Raw genomic sequence first — 8,897 nt, 5'->3', positions numbered from 1 at the left:
AAGACTGAAAATCCCATAGGAAAATGGACAAAAACATAAACTGTTCAGAGAACACCAATCAAAAGAACAACATACAAGGATGCTCAAGGTCACTCAGAAGCGCAGACTAGAGCTGCGCTGGGAGGACACCCGCCTCCTCACGCTGGTGACGCTCGGGAACCGGGCCACACGCCTGCTGGCGTCCCCCCCGCCCCCCACTGCGCGCCTGCGCCAACCCCGCCATCTCTGAGTCGCAGCTTTCTCAGGGGTCTGAGGACAGCGCCGCCCTGTCGGGGTGTTGAGAAAGTTAGGACTGAAAACGTGGAGAGCAAAAAGCAAAAACGAAAAAAAAAAAAAAAACCCAGGGAAAGTGCTTGGAAGGACGCCGGGTAGAGTTAAGTGCTGGGGAAGCAGCGACTTACGCACATCTGAGAACAGCTAAGGACCCACGGAAGGAGAGGGTTTAGAGCCACACAGGAGACCCCCCCAGGCACCACTGCGACAGCGAGCTGGCTGCCGCTGGGCGGAGGGCGCGGGGGTCGGGGGGCGGTGACAGCGTGACAGAGCACAGAGGACTGACCACCTGGGCGCTGAACTGCGCTCATGCTGAGCCTGAGGGAGGCTCATTACGAAGAAAGAAGCAGGGCAGGACTCGCGGTGCGACCTCTGACAACTCTGCGTAGAAGTGAGCTCTGAGCCGCAGGCGCCTCCCCTGGGAAACGAGGGCCGAAAAGCTGGGCCCCGGAGCACAGCGCAGCGGGTCGCCTGGCCCACCATGGGCTCCATGGCGACGCCTGGCATTACTGGCCGGTACAGCCTATGGGAGTTGGGACCCTGGGGCCACTCTGCCCACAGGCTCTTCTTTCCCGCCAGCTCCAGGCGCCTGCAGGTTCCACAGGAGCAGGGTGCCTGTCCCCACCTCCACCCCACCTGGCCAGGAAGCGACAAGATGTGGTCCTCAAGAGGCAGCAGAGCTGACACAGAGCTGTCTTCAAGTTCACACACACACACACTCACACACACACATATGTGGAGCTCTTTCCACTCTCAGTATTTAGTCCTGTTCTGAGGCTTTCCTGAAATGATGTGACTGAAGACACGCACGCACGCACAGGGGCCAGTGCGGGGCGACGACAGGCTTCCCGCCGCTCACACGGCTATGTCCTCGGAAACGTTAGCACCGAATGACCTTTCTCTGAAGGGCATTTTGAGGAGACAAAGCAATTTGCCGTAATGTGGTTACCATGGTGACTGGCCCTTCAAAAGGCCAGGGAGAGATGCTGTACGTCCGTAATCACTGTAACAGCAAATGGTTTGATCAAGCAACATTTGGGGATTAATTTGAAGCAGAATAGACAAACGGGTTTTAACAAGTCAACCAAAACACAGAAGCAGCAGCAACAGCAGCGACACAAACAGGGCCTTGGTAAGTGGCACCGACCTCTGCCAGAGAGAACGGAGGCCCTGAGCCAGTCCCCGGAGGTGCTGGGGACAAAGGGGGCCCAGACGGAGGGGGACATTGTGGCAGCCCCTCCCTGAGGGGTGAGGGGTGAGCTTCCCCACCTCGCAGAGAAAAGTGACTGGAGCTGGCCTCTCAGACTGAAGAAGAAAGGAGGCCCCCACTGCAGGCCCAGGGCTCGCGGGAGAAGCGCGGCTCCCGGGCTGGGCCTGCAGTGCCGGGCGTGTCAGGGCGCAGGGACGCTCTCACGGAACCACAGCATGTGCCAGAGAGACGCTGCAGCCAGCTCGCAGGGGCTTCCCCTGGCAGAACCTGAGAGTTTAGACGTCGGAGTAAATCACGGCCGTAACAGGTTCTCCAGAACCTTGGACCGTGGTCCACGCGGAAGTGCATGAATGAGTACACAAACAGGAAGATTAACGCGGATACTCACATAATTTCAAATTACCTGCACACGCTAGCGAAGGAGGGGGAAAGAGTGACATAACCGGGGGGTGCCGCCTCCATCGAGTGAGTCGCGACGGCCATCCTCAGCAGCGGGGCTACTGCAGGGCGACACCTCTGTGTAGTCACGACAGACACACGTGGCTGAGTGTGTTCACGAGGAAACAGACAAACTCAGAAGAAGGAAGCTAGCAACTGGTCTGTAATCTTCAAAAGTGACCTGTGCACAGTAGTCTGGGGAGGCCTGAGGATCGTCCCAGGATGAGGATGACGTGGAGGGCCTGACAGCCAGGTGTCAGGTGCGCGGGGCCGGCTCCCTCCGATGTAAAGGGCGTCACTGGGAGAAGCGGCAGCATTTGACTGGGGTCTAAGGACAAAAGGGCAGTGGGCTGACCAGTGTTAGCCTCCTGACGCTGATAGGCATGCCGTGGTTTCTTAGGGAAATACACATTAGCATACTTGGGAGAAGAGCACTATGTTTGCAATTTATTCTGAAATGTTTCAGTGGAGAAGAAATGTTTGTGCTGGGACTTGCTACTCTTCTGTAAGTTTGAGGGCATTTCAAGAAGTAGATTTTAAAAAGACGGCAAATTACTAACATCAGAAATGAAAGACGGGACACCATACAGATCCACGGACACTAACAGGTTAATAAGGAAACGTTGTGAGCATCCTCATGCCCGCAGATTCGATAACCTAGATGGAATGGACAAATTCCTTGAAAAGGACAATTTGTCAAAACTTACACAAGGAGAGATAGAGAGTCTGAAGAACCTATGTCTATCAGATAAATTAAATCAACAATTAATAAACTTCCAAACCAGGAAGCACCAACCCTAGATGGATTCACAGATGAATTCTACCAAACATTTGAGGACAAATTTATACCAATTTTTTCTACAATCTCTTTCAGAGGATAGAAGTAGAAGAAACACTTCCTGATCATTCTACGAGGCCAGCGTCACCCTAATACCAAAGGCAGACGAGGACGTGACATCAGAAGAAAAAAAGGCCCAGAGCGATGCCTCTCATGAGCATAGGAGCAAAACTCCTCAACAAAATAGTAGCAAACTGAGTCCCAAAACGATTGAAAGATTTCTACATCACGACTAAGTGGGCTTTACCCCAGGTGTGCAAGGCCTGTCCAACATCTGAAAATCAATTAATGTGATCGTCACAGCAACAGATGAAGAAAAATCGTTTGATCACGTCAATAAGTGCAGAAAAAGGGTTCGACAAAGTCCCAAACCCACTCATGACTCAAAACTCTCAGCAAACTAGGAATGAGGGGGAGCTTCAGTCTGATAGGGGATGGCCACCAAAACGTCTGCAGCTGGCCCCACACTTGGCGGTGGGGACCTTGACCCTTTCCCACCAGGTCGGGTACAAGCAAGCTGCCCCCTCTCACTGCTCCTCTTCAGCACTGTGCGGGGCTCCCTGCTAAAGCAAATAGACAAGGAAAGGCAACAGGGGCACACAGACTGCAAGTGCAGCTCTACCGACTGGGAAAGCAGAGCTAAAGCCGTCCTTGTTCAGAGCACGTGACTGTTTACACGGAAAGTACGGCCGATCTGGCAGAGCCATTCCTGGAACTCACCGGCAGCTGCACAAGGCTGCAGTGTAGGAAGTGCTCGCACACAGTCCCGGTGCTTCCCTCCAGACGAGCAGGGAACCAGTGGGACTTGAGATTAAAAACACAATACCACTTACATCAGCACTCTCAGAATGAAGTCCTTAGACATAAACCTAAAAAATGTGTACAAGACCTACCTGAGGAAGACACAAACTCCGATGAACAAAAGTAAACCAGGTGAGTGGAGAGAGGGTCCATCTCCGTGAATAGCGTGGAGATTCCAGTTCTTCCCAACTTGGCCTATAGGTTCAGTGCAGCCCCAAGCAAATCCCAGCAAATTACTTTGTGGATATGGAAAAGCTGGTTCCAGCGTTTATATGGAGACGCAAAAGGCCCAGAACAGCCAACACGATACTGAAGGAGAAGGGCCACGGTGGAGGACTGACACCACCAACTTTAAGGCTTACTGCGAAGCCACAGGAGTCAAGGCAGCGTGGCGCTGGTGGAAGGCGAGACGCACCGATCAGGCAACCGAGCAGAGAGCCCAGAAACAGACTGACGTAAATGCAGCGGACTGATCCCGGACAAAGGAGCAAAGGCAACACCGGGGAGCAGACAGTCCTTCCAAAACACGATGCTGGAACCACTTAACGTCCACATGCAAAAAAAAAAAAAATCTAGATTATGCCCCTCACAAAAATTAACTCAAAATGGATCATTGGCCGGAATGTAACACGCGAAATAAAACGCCTGCGAGATAAGGCAGGAGGAAGCCTAGATGGCCTTGGGCACGGCGGTGAGTGACGCTGGCCTTCATCAACACTCAGAACTTCTGCTCTGGGAAGGACGGTACCGAGAGAGTCAGCGGACAGTCCACCGACCGGGAGAAAATGTTGCAAAAGACACAAAGGACTGTGATCCAAAACGCGTAGAGAACTTCCGAAGTCAACAGCGATAAACAAGCAACCCGCTAAAAAGTGGGCGCCCTGCCCCTTTCCCGTCCTCCCTCCCGGCTGAGGACGCGCTCCTCCCGGACTTGAGCCTTTTCGGCACCACCCCGGCGCCCCGGGCGAGCGCGCTCTCTCCTGGTCTCACCCACAACCTGGCGCGTGCAGACGCTTCACGGAAACTTGTCCCTTTGTTCACCCGAAGGGCTGGTTACGTGCTGCTCTCAGACGATGAGCAGTCTGTCCTTGGTGGCCGGGCGGACAGCAGGCAGCCCCGCCCCACCTGGCATTGCCCGGCCTTGTCCTTCCCTGCTGTGGAGCCACCAACGCCCAGACCAGGGGCCCACCCCGAGTGTCCGAGCCTCGGCCACCTGCTCCGGTCCCTCTCCAGGTCCAGATGTGTCCATGACGTGAAGGGAGGATGCCTCACCCCGCCCCCAGCCACGCTCCAGGAAGAGGGGACAAAGCCTCCGTGGCAGAGTGACTCGGAGTGACCTTTGGTCTAAGACCGCCAGTCTATGAAGGCAAGAGATGGGGCTTCATGTTTTTTCTTTTTAAATCCATTTGCTTCCAATCTAGAAACAGGGGAAAGAAAAGCCAGACTGGAAACCACAGTGGGAGGGAAGGGAAGCTTTGAGCCAAAGAAAACGTTCTGACTGTGTTTTCCTCCTTTGTAAAGAGTCAGTAGCATCTTTCGTGCAGATGAGACCTGGAAAGTTCCACGTGCGGCGGGACACACTGACCCGCGAGTGCCCACAGAGGCCAGGGAGCGGGCAGCACCCTCCGGGCGTGTAGTACATGGATCCAAATTAGGACTTATCAGCAAGTTCATTCTCTAAAAATAAATCAGCTTTTCTTTGCTTCATCAGAAGATCAGATTATAGTGTACGCCGCCTTAAAATGTGTTTATTCTTAGACAGGCGAGGACAATGAAACGATTACATAATCTGTCAGGTCCCGCAGGGCTGGCTGTGGGAGGGGACTGCTCCTTCACGGCGGGGGTGAGCCAGTTCCCCCACCGCGGAGACAGACTATAGCGGTCAAGAGCAGAATGATTCCGGGATCCAAGGTGCAGACTAGAAAGCGTCCATCGCTAGCATTTCAGACAGACGCTCTCCGCAGGACGGGGGTTTCCTCCAGGCAGAGGACGGCCCTGGCACCCCGAGATCAGAACTTGGGTCCCCCCACCTCCGCCGGACCCCTCACAGTGTGATGAGGGTTCCACTGGCCCCCAGTGGGCGCCCGAGCAGATCCCCACAGGAGTGGGTGAGCTCACCTCCCGCCCTGGCCAGTGGGTGGGCCGGCGGGAAGACCGCTGCTGGGGGGAAGAGGGGACAAGCGTTTAGCCACACTGCACCATCCGAGGGACCGGTGTCCACAAGGCTGCTGTCAGCTCAGATACTGGCCACAGTCCAGAGTCCCCAGACCACCCGCACTTCAGGCCAGCTGGCTGCCAATTTGGGGGTTCTCACGGCCACCCTCGTGTTCCGTGATTTGTTGAAACAACTCACAGAACTCAGGGAAGCCCTCTTCTTGTGGTTAGTTTTTTTGCAGCAAAAGGATGCAAGTCAGAACTGGCCAAAGCAAGACAGACGTCAGGCGAGGTGGAGGGGCCCCCAGGTGAAGCGTCCGTGTCCTCAGGACACGCCCCTCCCGGGACACCAGCCAGGGGTGCTCAGCCCAGCCTCCCTGTCGAGAGTGTTCACCGTGGCCTCGTGATACAGATGTGACAGAGCCACTGCCTGTGCGCTTGGAGCCCTCTCCCGCCCTCGTCCCTCCCTGAGGTCAGGCTGACGTCACGTGGTAGGTCTGCCGGGGCGGCCAGCTCGCATCCAGAGTCACCGTCTCAGTGTGAACTGCCTGGGGCCCCCACCCTGAGTCACACACACTCCTGTCGTGTGGGAAACCCCATGGTTTAGAGGCACCACCTCTCCCTCGAGGCTGATGTTTATTGCATGGGGGCGCACGGGCCAGGGTTCTCCAGAGGAAAGGAGCCAATGGGAGATGGAGTGACTGATGGCAAGGAACTGGCTCATGTAAATTGCAGAGGCTGCCAAGTCCTGGGATCTGTTGGCAGCACCCGAGGCCCAGGAAAGGATATGCTTCAGTTTGAATCCAAAGTGGAGAAAGCTGACATCTCAGTCCAAATGTGGTCAGGCAGGACTAGTTCCCTCTTACAGGAGGATAAGCCTTTTTGTTCCCTTAAGGCCTTCACCTGATCAGATGAGGCCCACCCACAGGCGAGCGGGAACCACTTCCCTCAGGCCGCCTGCTCGCACATTAACCTCATCCAGAAACACCCACACAGACTCACCCAGAACAATGCTTGACTGCCTCTGGGCGCCCGTGGCCCAGACACCGACACACAGAGTGACTCAGCCCAGGGGGAAGACAGGTGTCTCCCGTTGTCCCCCAGGACAGGCTGCGCACGAAGCGCTGTGCGGTCAGGAAGGAGCGGGAAGAAAACACCAGCCACAGGTAAACATTGCCATTTAGGGTCCCTCGGACGGAAACAGTTTATTCCTTTTTTCTGGGCTTTTCGTGTTTTCTATAACAGATTTTTAAGGCAGAGGTAAAATCTTAAGCAGCCACGCAGTCCCATATAGGCTGCCAGGTTTCATCTGACTGACGCTCCAGCCCGCAGAGCTGAGCACGTTCCCAGTCCTTCCCCGGGAACGTGCCGTGCTGAGCGCGGGGCTCGCAGCGGCCAAGCCACCTCTGCCCAGAGCGGGCCCCCAGCCACCTGCTGTGCCCAGAGCTCCTGTTGGGCCGGGCTTCGGAGCCACAGCAGAGCCGGGAGATCGGCCGGCCTCACCGGCCGCCCTGCCCCTCAGGCCAGGCCGGACCCGCATCACAGGCCAAAGCCTCCTGCTCCATCCTCCTACCGGGAGGACGCCCGAGAACCCTCCTGCCCTCCCCCACCGTGCCCCCTGCCTGGGGACCCAGTGACACGCAAGTAGTCACTCTTCTGCTTCTGCCACCAGGTGGGAGACCTTCAGAGCGACCCCAACTCCCACCTCTGCTCTGGGTCCAGGGCAGTTCCTGGGGGTGGGCAATTCTCTCCCACAGCCCCGTGCACCTCCGGGTCCAAGATCTGCAGCAGCGGGACTGGAAGGGCTGAAATCCTGAGCTTCCCCGAAAGGCCACAGCCAGCCCCCCTGAGCACCCCCGCCCCGGTGACGCCTCTGTAACTTGGGAAGCAAAGGGATGACAGGGCCCAGGGCCCTGCTCTGGGACGCAGCATGTACCACACAGGAGGTTAACCGTGTTCAATGTCACTCGGCCACAAAGGAGGTCACGGTGCTGCAGCCACTGCCCAGGAGCCCAGGCAGCTGCCGCGCGGGGTCAGCCCGCACGTCCAGCTGTGGCCAGGCGCCCCCACAGGCCACGTGTCAACATGCCTCGCCAGTCCTGGGACCTCAGCACCATCCTGCTGGCCCAACCTCTTCCTGGCTCCACACCAGGCCGCCTCCCTGCCCGCAGACCCCGTCCCTCCCCCAGCAGACCCTGCACCCACCCCCTTGAGAATTCATAGTGGGCTTTCTGAGCGCGGAAAATGGGGAAGCCCCTCCCTGTACCCACGCCCAGCAGGCCAGGGGGCCGCCAAGACAAGGGCTCTGGGCGACCTCCAGCGTCCCTGAAGACCATCCAGGAGGCCAGGGCCCTGGCCCCTCCTCCCGGCCATGTGACTGAGCTGGGGCAGCGCTGGGGGCTTTCAGGAGGGGCAGCAACAATGCAAGTGCTCCCCGGAACTTGGTACTCAGAGACCACGGGGCTGTGCAGGGGCCCTGGGGTGCAAGGTCCAATCTCCCCTGGAAGAAGGGGAGCTGAGAGGCCGTTCCCACAATCCTCCACAACGCACCCTCGTTTCCCATTAAAGACAGACGCAGAGACGCGGGCGCCCACACCGCACCTCGGGGCTCAGGCACAGCTTCTGGGCCATCTAATCGGCCTCATCTCTGCGAGGGATGGTCCAGCCCCGGTCAGCTAGGGACCAGTCTCCGCTGGACAGCATGAATTTATAGCCAGAGCCCACCCCCATTCACGGGCCAAGGCCTCAGGAATCTTCCCCCTTATTCCGTGACAGTCAAAGGAACACACAGGTTCCCAGTCAGTGGCCTCCAGAGGCACATCTAGGAACTCAGGACCAGGGATGACAAACCACAGTTGGCCCACCACATCCACCCGTCACCTGGTCTCATAAATAAAGTTTTGCTGAAACCCGGCCACATCCGTGCATTTCCGTGGTGCACGGCCGCCTGGATGCTGACAGGCAGAGCTGAGGAGCCGTGGGAGCGCCGGGCCGCAGAGCCCGAGCTCCTCGCCCTCCTCTGGTCCTCTGTGACCTGCAGGCGGGCCACACCCGATGCAGCCCAACCTGCCGCAGGTGCCGGCTCCGGTCAGCAGGACGCCTGCCTGGAGGCAGCGCTGCCCGGGCCCTCCCTCCTCCGGGTGCGTTGATGCCGCGAGGGGCCCATCCCGGCTCAGCTACACA

The sequence above is a fragment of the Vicugna pacos genome, chromosome 14 (assembly GCF_048564905.1).
Source record: "Vicugna pacos chromosome 14, VicPac4, whole genome shotgun sequence".
Taxonomy (NCBI): Eukaryota; Metazoa; Chordata; class Mammalia; order Artiodactyla; family Camelidae; genus Vicugna; species Vicugna pacos.
The sequence above is the reverse complement of the archived record's forward strand: the minus strand, read 5'-3'. Positions refer to the sequence as shown.